Source organism: Lissotriton vulgaris, chromosome 8, assembly GCF_964263255.1.
Source record: "Lissotriton vulgaris chromosome 8, aLisVul1.2, whole genome shotgun sequence".
NCBI classification, from domain to species: Eukaryota; Metazoa; Chordata; class Amphibia; order Caudata; family Salamandridae; genus Lissotriton; species Lissotriton vulgaris.
This window is the reverse complement of record NC_141696.1, coordinates 1,159,882,398-1,159,897,399: the sequence shown is the minus strand read 5'-3', so window position 1 is coordinate 1,159,897,399 and position 15,002 is coordinate 1,159,882,398. Positions and strand designations below refer to the sequence as shown.

Here is a 15,002-nt window from a genome sequence, read left to right as displayed (position 1 = left end):
ACTGACCTATTTACATGATATGCATTTTGTGATCTGCATGGTACACATTCTTTACGGCAGGCATGTTACCCCACTGTGGCTACCTTACCAAGAGTCAAAACTACCACTAGACAAACCTCCGATCTCTCTCAATAAAGAACATTAATCACCAAAGTTATCTTCACATTTGAATTGTTGCCTGAAAATTGCTGGAGACCAGGAATGCAGGGGCAGGTACTTTTCAAACCGTAAGGCACTTGCAAACATGACGCCCCCAACCTAAGTCAGCGACCTTTGTTTGCTTGGTGCATGAAGATGCAAGATTCATATACATTTTTTTAACATTTGGTCTGATTACTATATGAATGTAAATAACAATAAAGCATACATGCAAACTGTGACAACATGCCTGCTTTTCTTAATATTTCACTTCGAAAGTATGCGATTGTATTTGTTTAATGGGCGGTGATTTGTATAGGGTCAATGTAAAGTCCACAAGGTGTCCCTGTCCCCCCCAGAATTTTAGTGTCTCCTTCGCCGCTGCTTAGCCACCCGGGTCATCTATAGCTGTGGCACTTCATACAAGTGTGCCAGATGGCCTCCACTCGTACGAAACAGGTAAGAGTTCTGTTCACACAACGATTTCCTAATGCAAGGCTTGCTGCCACCAAACTACACTGTACACTGAGCCCGCCACAGAAACAGTGGCCGTCTGCCAGTATGGAGAGTGCATTGGTGTGCCCCTTAAGGTCCAAGAGGGTCCCAGGTCAAAGGCAGGCCAGTTGCTAAAGTAAATAACGTAGCGTTCAGGAATCCCGTAGCCTCGGGACTCCGTGGAAAAAGTTGATTGCTCATATGTCGCAAGAGCCGGGTTTCCCTCTGAACACGTAGTTCAGCCACAGCCGGCGCTGCAGTTCCTTGTTCAGCACATTATTACTTCCTCTGCGTGCAAGCGAGGGGGAAGTGCGCGGTCGCGGATTTTCCTAAACACGAGAGGAAGTCGCGTACTCCATGGTTTATAACTGACTAGAACCGGCAACCGAGAGCAGAGGGGACTGTCAAGAGACCAGACCTAGCAAAGGCGGGTCCTGGCACGAAGACAGCGAGTTCTGTTTCTACCGGCACTACGTCATCGCTGTCGGATTACAGGAGCTCCTCCTCTTCCAGCAATCAGGAAGTGAGACGGACACGAGCTGCCAGGTGTTCATTTACTTCACAAAAGAAAGACTTTGCATGAACTGACGCGGCGTATGACGGGACCCTATGTGAGTATCACATTGAGTGAACAATATCAGATTAAATTTGCTGTCATTGTAAAATGTATCTGTCAATGTGATAGAGGGTGTAGCTTAACGGCTAGAGCGGCCGAATTGGAAGCTGGGAAATTAGGTTCGAGTCTAGCGGGAGGCTCAAGCGTTCTCTGATTCTAGGCAAATCAAATTTCACCGTGCATAAAAATGAATGGGTCTGTCTGTGATGCAACTGGTGCCCATGTAAAGCAATGTAATGCCTTCGGAGGTTGCACTATATAAAACAACCAAAAACATATCTGCAATTATTCTGCTACGCCTTGCTGTATTAGTACTTCTATTATTTCTTGCTCAGCATGGCTGTCCTTAGCCTCCGGCTTGATCTATGTAATACTCCCAACTTCGCCGATTGTCTGTTAACACAGGTAGAACAAGGTGGTAAAATACACACAGCTGCTTACGTATCTTTAGGCGACAAGTAAGTGGCTTCATATATAGCATTTGCAGAGTTCTCAAGTCTCACTCATTGCAAGTGAGAATCACACATTTGGCGCTCTCTAATTCATGCAATGCAAACTTTCATTCCTGGTGGCAAAGGTTTATAATCTAGCTTCAGAATGTTTCTCTGTTCAGAGCTTTGCTGTGCACAAAACTGCTTCTTGTATGGGGCTGCGGATAGCTCCTTCATGTCTGTATCAGCCCTTTTATAGACCCGTCAGTGGAGTGGAGGAGCTAGCTTTGGACTCACAACAGTGCTTTGCCAATACATGTAGATAATGCTCGGATTACCTATCGGTAATCTTCATTACTCTGATTCTTCCTCACTCGCTGCATTCCTTACTTGGTGTACTGAGTGTGCCCATTCACTCCCCTGTATCAACTACTATAAAGCTGTTTCTTCCCTTTCTATGAAAGGGTCAAAGAAAAATATCCCTATAACCTCACCCCTTCCACTTCCTGTTTAGAACAAAGCCCCAAAACAGGCTGTTGAAAGATAGGGACATAAGGAATGGGACGAGTAAGGAAGAAACACAGTAATGAAATGTGCTGGTAAGTAAACCGAGCATTATCTCCTCTGCTTCCATTTCTCATCCCATTCCTTACTTGGTGGAGGAATGCCAAAGCAAAAACCTCTTTCTGCAGCCCCAGGAAAAACCACAAGGGAAACACCAACGTAGCAAGAAGAAATTCTTTATTTGTTAATTTTTCAAATAGAGCAGGAGCACAAAAAAATCTCCAGAAACCCCACCCACCCCCCCTCAAGACAAATGTAGGAAATAAAGAACATTCAAAAAGGGGAACAGTGAAACCACAAAGTACAAGACTATGAAGAAGATCTTGTGGCCTTCAAGATTCCTGAACCAAAACATAATTCTGACCCCTGAGCAATATGAAACCTATAATGGGAAATACAAGTGGAAGGCGAGGACCATGTAGCAGCTCTGCAGAGGTCTCTAAGCGAAACACCCGACTAATCCATCCAAGAAGCTGCCATATCTCTAGTAGAGTCATCTTTGATACCTCCAGGTCAGGGCACACGTCCTTTAAAAAAAAGTGGGGGGGACTGACCAAGTTAGACAGTATGCAAATGATGCGTGCCATCGCAGCACATGATGTCACGACGTAGCGCTATAAACAAAATAAAATAGTGCTATTAAACCCCTTCGCTGCTGGCCCGTTTCCGCCGCTGTGCGGTAAACAAATGAACAGGGGCGGGCCATGACGAACCCCAGCCGTCATCAGCACACGAGCACCGTAGTGCATGACGGCTGGGGTTCGTCATCAGCATACAAGGGGTTAAATTATTTGTGTAAATACTGGGACAGACCACCCCATCTGACAGTCTTACAGTGTCTGCAGTTATATACAGGGACAGGGCAAAAGCATGCCTCTCTTAAGTCCCTGGGAAGAGATAGCAAGCTGTGTGCCTTTGTTTCCCTCTGTGGCATTTAAATTTGTGCGTGGGTCCAGCCCGCCTCCGGTCAAGATATTCAAACAAAAGGAGGCGTTATGGCCCCTTAACTTCGGCCGGGCTGCAGGTGAAAAAATAAGAAAGCCCCCTCGCTGCCTGCACGTTGCTGCTGGAAATGGAATGCAGACAACTTGCAGGCGCTGCTGAACGTGTACCAGTGTCTTACACCAGGATAAGTTCAGCATATTTCTGTGGGGCCCAACTTCTTGGCAGGGGGGACGCAGGGGGGACGGTGTCCACCCTATTAAAATAGTGGGTGCACATTGTGTACCTGCATGTACCCCCGACTCGTGCCCTGCTCCAGGTGTTTCTCTACCTTGAGCCAGATACGCTGAGAAAACAACCTTCATCGCCCATCGGGTCAAGGTAGAGGAAAATGGATTTTCACCCTTCTTCACAGGACCAAAATTGAGAAAAATGCTATCAGAATGTCTAAACTCCAAGGATCTAGAGAGATAAATGTTCAGAACATGTACCACAACAGACAGAGACAGAGGCAGAGAAGAGTCAGGATCGGAGGCCTCCTACTGTAAAACAGGCTAAACAATCATTTGATCAAAGTGACATGGAGAGTTGACCTTATGGAAAAACGTAGGATCAAGAGAAAGAACTAACATGTCATTAAAAAAATCTGCAAATACATTGGATCCCATTTGGAGCCTAGGCTTTTATTCTTCTGTACACTTATATATTTTTTCAGAAAATGGAAATGAAGTTCAAGGATCAGTGAATCAGTGACTATCATTATGCAAAACAGACTGAAAACATGATAGAGTTAACTGGCCATATGATAGGTACAATAATTAGCAGTAGACACAAACTTACCTTCCAAGGTGTGCTAGAGTATGGCATTGTACTGTAAGAAATAGTAGTTTTATCGGTGGAGGGAGCTGGGTGGCAGTACATGAGAAACCTTTTTGAGATATACAGATCCAAGTTGGAGCCAGTATGCAAACTAGCTACGCATTTTGAGACTTTTAGGGGCTTCTTTATTTATTTGGTGTTTTATAAAGCGCAAACATGACCCTAAGTAGGGTATCAGAGCGCTTTATATATCTTGAAACTTAGAACAACGCGAATGCCATGCAGATTTAGTAAAAATAATCAGTGTACATCAAGTTACTAGAAACAGTTATTCTAAAAGGTAAGATGTATTTGTACATTGATTTGTGAAAGAAACAATTGTGCCTACAAATTCATATATACAAGACCAAAATGAGGTTAGTGGTCGATGTGTGGTAGCATGTGTATGAACAAGAAGGTCCTCTGATAAAGTCAAGTCTGCTGAAATTATGGAAGGAATTTGCTCATAAAAAAGGATTCTGCTTCATTTTTGCTTTGTACACTAATCTATATCTATATCTATACTAATATAATAAAGAGAGAGCCCAAACCTTTGAGGCGGGTAATCTCAGGAACCACAGCACCAATCACAACACCCAATACAGCGTTGGAAAGGGCAGTTGCAGCAGAAGGACATAGGCTATGCAGACGCCCATCATATACATTTAAAAGGTAAAAGAACCGTGCCAGCAAAGTAGTCTCTTGTGGGCGTGTCTGCGTTGTGCTGTGGGCGTGTGCTGGGGGCTTGACAAACGCTGGGGGCGTGTGGTACGTTCCACCCTTCATGCCATGTCTCATATCGTGTGCTGTGGGCGTGTGCGGGGCACAGGATTACGGAAAAAAAGCGAGCTTTGTGCCCAATATTTCATTGTTTTTTCGGGCCAGGTTCAGTACATTCCAGCTCCGGGTGTGCTTGCCCCACGCTCCCAGTGACGTGCACATGCTTTACTGTATGGAGGTCAGGCATGGCGCTATTCCCAAGGGCCGGAAGGAGCGCAAACAGGGGCCATTGTGCAGGAAATCTAATCTCGCCTTAACTTCCGGTGATGCCTGAAGCGCACACTGGAGATTTTCCACTTCTGTTGCGCACAGGCCTCGCACCACGCACATCCGGACGCAAGGCCCGCCTCCACGGAAATAGCAAGAAAGGGACTAACCCTCCCCCGGTAAGTAGATTGGTGGCACGGCGGGCAACATCTCCAGGAACATACTCATATTTTTTCACCACCTATTTTAAAAATGCACAGGTCTCTCTCATTGATGGCCAGCACCGACATACACTTTTAGACACACCCCCCGCCAGAAGTTCTAGAATTGCGAACTTTAGAGCTGGGGAGCTACGTTCGAATATTGGCATCAGCTCAACATCCTGTGATTCCAGGCAAATTGCTTTGTCTCCCCGTGCCTACCACAAATGAATGTGTTCTTCTGTAATGTAAATTGTTCTCATGCCATGTTGTTGAGTTCCCGCTATATAATATTGCAAGGAAAAATAAAGTAGGGAAGCTCGAGTTCACACACTATTGACCTCGCACTCTTAAGTGCATCAGCAATGCACTGTGAATTGGAGCGTTTCACAGGCCTGTCACAGATAAGAAATGCTATCAAAACGAAATCCTACAAAATAATATACTACTGGCCGGCAGCAGTTCATACCCGGACAACGTCGGGACGGGCTGCTAGTAGTAGTATAAAAACAGACACAAACACTTTTTGCACCCGTTTTTCTACTGCTGCAGATTTAATGCTGATAGCAAATTGTGGTTGCATTTTCCACTTGCATTTACTGCCCTATTTTAGCTAGTACTAAGTGCTTCTAGCAGGGAGTACGTACCAGCACAAAGCAAGAACAAGCATTGGAAAAGCCAATCGATCTGGGCTATTGAGGTGAACATTTTTATAGTAAAGGGTGGGCATTTGATGAAAGAGAGATTGGAATATATCGTAAGGCCAGATTACAGGAACCATCAAAGCCATGCTGCTGATTGCAGCGAGTCGCAGGGAAACACAATTGCAAAAAGCCTATTTCATGTTGTAGGTCATTCCTTTGCAAGTCAGTATATCATGGCCACTTCTTCTGGAACCATGTCATAAGGAGTACCTTTACATCGCATCTTTGATGTTTTTGTTTTTATTTTTATGAATATATTGTTTTGTATCTGATTGTTGCATGTGTGTGTGTGTGCATATGTATATGTGTGTGTTTACAGATGTTTTTGTATGTTTACATGTATAAACATGTATTTTAAATACTTTTTTCTTTAATTTTGCTTAGTTTAATTTTACTTTTTAAGAAGTGTACGTAACAACCAGTCCCTTTTTAAAAAAAATAGAATAATTAAAGAATATTATATTTAATATGTACTTGTAAGTATATATTTGTACATATATATGTGTTTGTTGTTTTAGTTAGGTTCCCTTTTTTAATGATTTTATATTAATTATTTCCTTAAAGTAATTGTTTGAACTGCCATTTTTCCATTTAGATTATATTTGCAATGTACTTAATCTTTTTCCTCTTTTTCTTTTTGTATTTTTGCATAGCTACTTATATATACATAGATATATCTACATGTTTATGGATGTGTAAAGGTTCAGTCCATAAAATATTATATATTTTACTAGCAGCCCGTTCCGACGTTGTCCGGGTATGAATTGCTGCCGGCCAGTAGTATATTGTTTTGTAGGATTTCGTTTTGATAGCATTTCTTATCTGTTACAGGCCTGTGAAACGCTCCGATTCACAGTGCACTGCTGATGCACTTGAGTGTGCGGTCTGTAGTGTGTGAACTCGAGTTTCCCTAACTTTATTTTTCCTTGCAATATTATATAGCGCGAACTCGACAACATGGCATGAGCACAATTTACATTACAGAAGAACACATTCATTTGTGGTAGGCACGGGGAGACAAAGCAATTTGCCTCGAATCACAGGATGTTAAGCTGATGCCGCGATTTGAACGTAGCTCCACAGCTCTAAAGTTCGCAATTCTAGAACTTCTGGCGGGAGGTGTGTCTAAAAGTGTATGTCGGTGCTGGCCATCAATGAGAGAGACCTGTGCGTTTTTAAAATGGATGGTGAAAAAATATGAGTATGTTGCTGGAGATGTTGGCCGCGGTGCCACCAATCTACTTACCGGGGGAGGGATAGTCCCTTTCTTGCTATTTCCGTGGAGGCGGGCCTTGTGTCCGGATGTGCGTGGCGCGAGGCCTGTGCGCAACAGAAGTGGAAAATCTCCAGTGTGCGCTTCAGGCATCACCGGAAGTTAAGGCGAGATTAGATTTCCTGCACAATGGCCCCTGTTTGCGCTCCTTCCGGCCCTTGGGAATAGCCCCATGCCTGACCTCCATACAGTAAAGCAGGTGCACGTCACTGGGAGCGCGGGGCAAGCACACCCGGAGCTGGAATGTACTGAACCTGGCCCGAAAAAACAATGAAATATTGGGCACAACGCTCACTTTTTTTTTTTTCGTAATCCTGTGCCCCGCACACGCCCACGCCCCCAGCACACACCCACAGCACACGATATGAGACATGGCATGAAGGGCGGAACGTACCACACGCCCCCAGCGTTTGTCACGCCCCCAGCACATGCCCACAGCACAACGCAGACACGCCCACAAGGGACTACTTTGCTGGCACGTTCTTTTACCTTTTAAATGTATATGGTGGGCGTCTGCATAGCCTATGTCTTTCTGCTGCAACTGCCCTTTTGAATGCTGTATTGGGTGTTGTGATTGGTGCTGTGGTTCCTGAGATTACCCGCCTCAAATGTTTGGGCTCTCTCTTTATTATATTAGTATAGATAATGCTTAACTATATTTAGCTGCAAAGGAATGCCCCATACAAATACGTGCTCACTCCTAATGTAAGTGTAGTAAAACCTACCTGCGATTAAAAGATTCCCAAATGTACAGTCTCCAAACTAAAGACTCTCAGGGCCGGACTGGCCATAGCAGGCACCGGGCAATCCCCAGGTGTGCCGCATGGGTGGGGGCCAGTTTTGGGCCCCAGGGGGCCGTTTTTGTTACAGGGTCGTTTTTGCAGCATAGCTGCAAAATCGGCCCTGTAACAAAAAGCCGAAAACCAACGCTGGCAAAGAGCTCGGCCACCCCCGAAAGCCCCTGGTGTGGGGGTGGGGGGCTTGCCGAGCACTTTGTCAAGGCCGGTTTTGGTTCCCTGTCCGGCCCTGAAGACTCTTGTTGTACTGCCTGCAGTTTAAATGTAGTACAAGGAATGCACCAGTCAAAACACTGAGGTGAGGTAAAACGTGCTGTTAATTTCTGCTTGGAAATCAAGCACCTATTCCCAAAAAGGATCCTGGAACCAGTCCAACCCACCACATGGAGATACATGTCTGACAGGAGCATGGCCATGAAAGAAATACTTTTTAAAATATACTTTAATAAGTATGGTGTATGGACGTAAGCCCTATTTGAGCCACATAGTTGGACTATTGTGAGGTATAGCTGCAAACAAAAAAATCCTCTGTCCTCTTTACAAATGTGGGGAAGGTGCAGCATTGGCAAGAGTTTTTGCATGGCCTCATAGAAGACAAAAGGGAGCCACACGTGGGTAGATGAAGGGTGTCTCTGTGTCATAAAGGTGCACAGCAGAAAGGAAACGGCAAGTATTTTTTCTTTTGCATAGAACAGGGCTGTGCAACACTGTCCAGGAGTCCCAGATCCATGCCAGATTGTGGGATACCCATTGATTATGTAATGGAGTTTAATTTGGATTAATTACGTGTAAATGTCTAAGTGGATATTCTGAAAATCTGTCATAGCCATGACCTTCCTAGCCCATTGAACCCCCCCCTGTCATAGATTTTTTTCAAGCCTCATTTGAAACGGAGAACATGTACCACTTTAGGTATCAGTAGCGCAATCTTCTGCCAGACACTGGTACATGGACAAATGCCACAAGGCAGTCTGCAGTGCACAGTTCCATTCATCACCATGCAGGCAGTACAGAATATTATAGCCAAATTAGTGCAAGTTCCTATTCCTTACCCAGTAATTTGCATTATTGGGAGGGGGTCAAAAGTAGTGCAGCATTAAAGGTGGAGGGCACAGTAAAGGATTCAAGGGTGGGTGGCAGTCCAAGGCATCACAAGGTTACATATACAATATCTCAATCGGATTTAGTGAAGAGGCAAGTATATATGTATGCACAAAACATAACGAGAACGCAGAAAAAACTAAGAGAGACTTTGGATTTCAGTTTTGGAAAGTGCATATAGCATCATCTATTTAAGAACACATTGCATAGGCATAAAATGTGGTAGCAACCCAAGGGGGCTTTGTGCACTAAGTGTTATTGAAGCAAAGGGTGACGACCGAGGAAAAAGTGTGTGAACTCAGCGAAGGACGCAATATGACAAGGTGAAGAAAACACAATATATACAAAGGCAATGGTTCGTCTTCAATCAATAGTGTGATTATTGTTATAATCACTCATTGATTGAGAAAGAACCACCGCATTTTATGCCTACAGTGCTGCTATAACTGTCCTGTATGAAATGTGTTCTTAAAAAGATGATGCTATATGCACTTTCCAAAACTGAAATCCAAAGTCTATCTTCATTTTTTTCGCATTCTTGTAATGTTTTGTGCATACATATATACTTACCTCTTCACTAAATCAGATTGAGATATTGTTGTTGAAAACACTTGTACACCCAGATCTCAATTCTCCTGTCACTTTACCCTACAAGGTTACATATACAGCACACAGAACACATGGAGGAACACCCCAGGGTCCATAGTGGAAGAAGAAAGCTTAAGGTTCAGTGGGAAGGATGGTGGTCAGGGTCCAAATGAAAAAGATGCAGCTGAGGGTCTCGTGAACGGGTAGTGACAGGCTCCACAAAGGAGCTCAAAATCGAGGAGAGTAGCACTGAGTCCTGAAGGCAGAAAGCAGCAAGAGGTCCAGGGTAAATATAAAACCCTTGAATCAAAACCAGTGAACCTATGGAATCCTTTTTTTAAACATTTATTTACATGTTGCACTTGTAACCCTGACTTCAGATAGAACATATATAATGCAACACAACTAAAATGGTACAACTGAACATAAAATACTATGGCAAAGCACAATAACAACACAATGCTACACAAAACTATCACCATATAACACCCCTGCATAACAAACTTTAAAATAGCAAAACACATCACAAAACTCATACAATAACACGAAGTTAGATCACTCAAAGTACAGAACTTAAAACAACACATTGCTACATTAAAATAACATGATAATATTCCTTTAGATACTGATGGGGGTGCACCAAAACAAAGTCCAGACAAGCAAAAATGTATGAAAATAGCTCTTCTTTATTTTTTAAAAGTTCTTTGAAAAACTCATCATTTATATCAAAATAGATCAGCCAAAACGTTTCTCTCCCACACAGGGAGCTTCCTCAGGGGTGAAAACCAAACACATATAAACAAACATGAATATTACATTTAAAAGGAACAACACATACATTGTATACAACATCAATAAAGGCACAAAACCATTACTACACTGAAAAGCACACAAACCAAACATCGCTTTACAATATATTTCATTTTCTAGAAAAAGAGAAGGATGATTCTTATCCAAACAACCTGCCATCAATTGAGCCATTGTTTTGTATGTATATATTTCTCCAACCGCCAGATCACCCACTAGTTCAAGGGAACCTGCATAACTCCCCGTACTACAAAGAGAAAAGGGGAAAAGAGAAGAAGGTTTGGAGTCCCAAGAAGAAAAGCAGGTTCACAAAGAAAGATGGGAAGACACGGGTGAGACCCAGCATGGGGACCACCCGGGGGGTATACATGATGGAAACTATCCAAAGGGTACACATCTCAGAACCTGACAAGTAGTCAACAAGCTGTAAGTTTACATGACATCTACAACAATAACCGGGTCCCTAGTGAAACAATTAAACGTTCAAAATCAGTGTCCCACGTGGAAATCCATTATATCAAATTGCCCTCTGTTCTATAAGTATAATAGTAAACGGGCTTGACCACGTGAGAGTTAGAGTTCAATCTAAGTTCAAGGATTGTTGGAAGAAGTGACGAAAAGATATTAGCGTCAATAGAAGAAAAGACCAAATCGTTTCCGCAAGTCCTTTAAAATAGCTAAAAAAGTGTGAGAAAATCAAAAAGTCATCAAAACCAAGGCAAACACCCCAATGTCTATTTTCCAGGAGGGCGGACGAGGTCCAGTGGTGAAGAGGGAGGTCGTTCCATCATTTTGCAGCGAGGAAGGAGAAGGAAAGTCCTTCACTGATGCTGCAACAGATGCCAGGGGTGTGTGGGCAAGGCAGAGATAGGCAGAACACAGGTGTCTTGAGGGAAGGTGGAAGTTCAGTCAGTGGTTGATGTAAGCTGGTGCCAGGTTGTGGAGGGCCTTGAAGGTTTGGATCAACATCTTAAACTGGCATCTCCTCTGAACAGGGAGCCAGTGGAGCTTCTTGAAGTGGGGGTATGTGGGTCTGTTTACGGAAGTCTAGAATGAGTCTGGCTGCTGAGTTTTGTATAGCTTGCAGTTTCCTAAGGAGGAGCAAGGAGATTCCTACCTAGAGAGAGTTACCGTAATCCAATCGGCAGGTTATAAGGGCTTGTATTATAACAGCATATAACATAAAAGGCAAAAGATAGCTCAACATGATAAAGTAAAGTAACCATGTCTCCCAGCCCCAGTTACAGATAAATGTGTAATAATCTTACTGTAGGGGTACACATCAAGATCACTTTGATCTTTTGCATTAAAAATTGAGCTCACTTTTAACCAAATAACCTGTCCTAGTGTTGCAGTTTAGGATCTTAAATTAATAGTACAAGCACAGCTTCTATATGACTAAAGAGGCATTTGGCTGTAAGGCATGCCTGACTTTTTCAATACTTTATTATTTAGTACACATCTTTATGTTTTATTCATTGTGATTATCTATCTGCTGCGTTGCCAAATTGCTATTAGAGAAACTTTTCGGCCATTAGAAACTTTAAGCATGGGATGCTTTAGGATACACTATGCCACCTGCCTGAAAGGCTGCTTGTTGCTTATCAGAGGGCAGTAGGGAGTAGACTGGCAGGCACCACAGTAGGAACTGTATAGATATAGATAGTGCAGCAGGGGTAGTGACACAAGGGTTCAGTGGTTTAAAGGCTCCACTGCACATCCATCATGGCAGCCTTTTAGGACTGAACCAGGAAGTCGGGGGCGAGTGTGAATTTCCTTGCTTGCATTAGTGTCCATGGCACCCTTGCTATTTTGCTGATTTGTCTTGTGCAAACAACGTCCTTTTCTATTTTCGTGTCCAGTTGATGACTGGCTCACGGTGTTCACGTAGTGGCAAATACTTTGGTGACATCTTGGGACCTAATAAATACTAGTGAAAAATTGCCATTTCTCAAAAGTCCTATCATAGCGAAGGCATAAAGAACTAACAAAGAGAAACATTCCAATTTTTCTTTTTTTAATTGACGCTTGAACACTCACTGGAAATTCCGTTTGCAAAGAGAGGAAGTGGGTTTGAAGCTTATTCTTTGAAGAGCCTATGCACCTAAACTCTGGGATATGTGTGATAATTTAGAAAAGTGATAATTGTCTACATCTTTACCATGTTCACACAAGTTGGCATGTGGCACACTTTCACAGTCCCCTTCAAATTTGAGGCATGATAGTCTAGGTACTATATAAACTAAGCAACCAGAGGAGCAGATTCTGGCTTTTTCAAAAGGAAAATATCAATGTAAAAAGTCACAATTATTTTAATTGGGATAATTAAGGGAATGAGTAAGAAAAAGTAAATCTGGATTAAAAATTAACAAAGACTAAGAATGAATAATTAGTTGACACAAGATCTACGTAAAAAGAAACACACTCATATTCATTCCTTCTTTTTAGTAATTTTCAGTTTCCTTTTGATCAAAATGACCCTCCTCTTCCTTGGTTGCACTCATGCCCTTTATCGGAGTGAAGTGTGCGTATGACGCCATCTTTAGGCAGACAGCGGAGAAAGCGGGCGGAGATGTGAGTCGCGCGAAGATCGAGGAGAGGGCAGCAGAGCGAGGCAGGGACCCGCCGGGTAACAACAGCGTGGGCTCAGCAGGGCATAACGCAAAACAAGCACCTTACGCAGAAGGCGGCATTAGGGTTGCTGAGCAACCAGTGGAACACGCAGGAGCGAGCACGCCCAGGTCAGAGGAGGAAAGAACGCTGGGAGAGACAGTCCAAGCCGCGGAGGTGGCGGCTGCTGAAGCGGCTCCTGGAGCAGCATGTTACATGGGGGAGACGAAACTCCAAGGATCAAAAGGTAACGGTAATGGTAATGGAGAATTAACATTAAAGGAGATTGAAGGCATGAATAATAATGCCTCAATGCTGGACGCGCTGCTGCAAGTAGAGGCAGAGATAAGCAGTAATCTGAGGCCAAAAACGGACACAAATTGGGGAAGTATGATGAGCATAGACTCACAGAAAGAACGTGAAGGGGACAATTTTTTTTCAGTAAATGAGGGCTCAACCTCATCAAGTGCTGGAGAAGAATTAGGGACCTCTGAGATATCATCAGAGGAGGAGGAAAGTACTGAATCTGACACATTAAATACACAGAAAAAGAAAAAGTCTGCCTCAAAACGCAATTCAAACGCCAAATCAAATAAAAAGCTCTTGTGGGATTACTCTGCCACTGCAGGCCTTTTTCAAGAGGGGATGCAAGGGTCTCAAGGGGTACAAGATAAAGACATGGCAAGTGAGGAGGATAGGCTGAGAGAGCAAGCCACCCTGAACCTACTAGTCAATATGCTAAAACAAATCCAGGGTGAAGCCAGGGCAGAGAGCCGCAGAGCTAGGCATGACACAAAAAAAATACAGGCCTCCATCAGGAAGATGAACAAAAAGTATGAGGAAGTGGAGGGGAGAGTGGAACTGGTAGAGGAAAGGACGGGAAGATTGGAGGACGAGGCAACTGATTGGCACAAATTTAAGAGGGATCAGACAAAAATAATGGAAGACCTGCAATGGAAAGTGGAGGACTTTGAAAATCGTCAGAGACGCAACAATGTAAGACTTTTGGGCCTGGAGGAAGGAGTGGAAGGGCAAGATGCAAGGGGATACGTGATCAGGCTACTAAAAGGAGCCTTCCCTGAGGCTAGGTGGAGATGGGAAGACGAGGTACAAAGAGCCCACAGATTTCCACTGTCAATTAAAAAAAGGCAAGGAGAGTCCCAAGAAAATATGCCTAGAGCAATGCTGGTATTTTTTGGCAACTTTCTGGCAAGGCAGGAGGTGATGGAAAAAGCTAGACCAGACTCTAAAAGATCTGCTGAAGGGGTTACATTCTTTGCGAGACCTGACTTTTGCCATGTCACTGTCGAGAGGCGATGGCGTTTAAGACAGTTAATAACCCCTTTTCAACAACAAGGAGCTGAAGCATATCTGATGTTTCCGGCGAAACTCAAGGTTATCAGTGGTGGACGCACAAGGTGGTTTTTTTCTGAGATAAAAGCAGGGGAGTACCTCGAAGAGCTAAAGGAGCAACGCAAGGGGAAATAAGAAAGATCAATAAGGAATAAGACTATGGAATATTTATCAAGGTCTATGGACTGCATATTCGGGATAGCTAGGAGGAAGAGGGAGGGCGACGCTACAATGCAAGCAGCCAACACATAGGTCAGGATTGACCTATTTGCCTGTAGAAGGGGGGGTGGGGCTGCCGCGGGAGGGAAGGGATGGGGGGGAGCGGGGTGGGAAAGGACCAGGTAAAGTCGGTGAAACAACACAAAAGAATAGATTGGAATGAGATAAAATTTGTAACAAAACAGAATAAGTGGGTAAAATCTTTAGGAAAAATTTATAAGGTAAAATGGCGTTAAGGATTGCAACAGTGAATATATGTGGATTAAATGATGGAGGGAAAAGACAAAAGGCGGCGTCACTGTTCAGACTGCTAAAACTG

General features: G+C 43.6%; 1 protein-coding gene across 2 annotated transcripts in view; it reads left to right on the top strand.

Annotated features, from left to right (window-relative positions):
* The first annotated feature begins 891 nt into the window (after positions 1-891).
* The window catches only part of LACC1 (laccase domain multifunctional purine nucleosidase 1), a 123,576-nt gene continuing 109,465 nt past the window's right edge, over positions 892-15,002 (top strand). Inside the window, exon 1 of one of the 2 annotated variants that reach the window (XM_086935018.1) lies at positions 892-1,248. The gene's annotated coding sequence lies outside the window, so the exon portion shown is untranslated. The remainder of the gene's footprint in view (positions 1,249-15,002) is intronic. The other variant, XM_086935019.1, reaches the window with a different exon arrangement.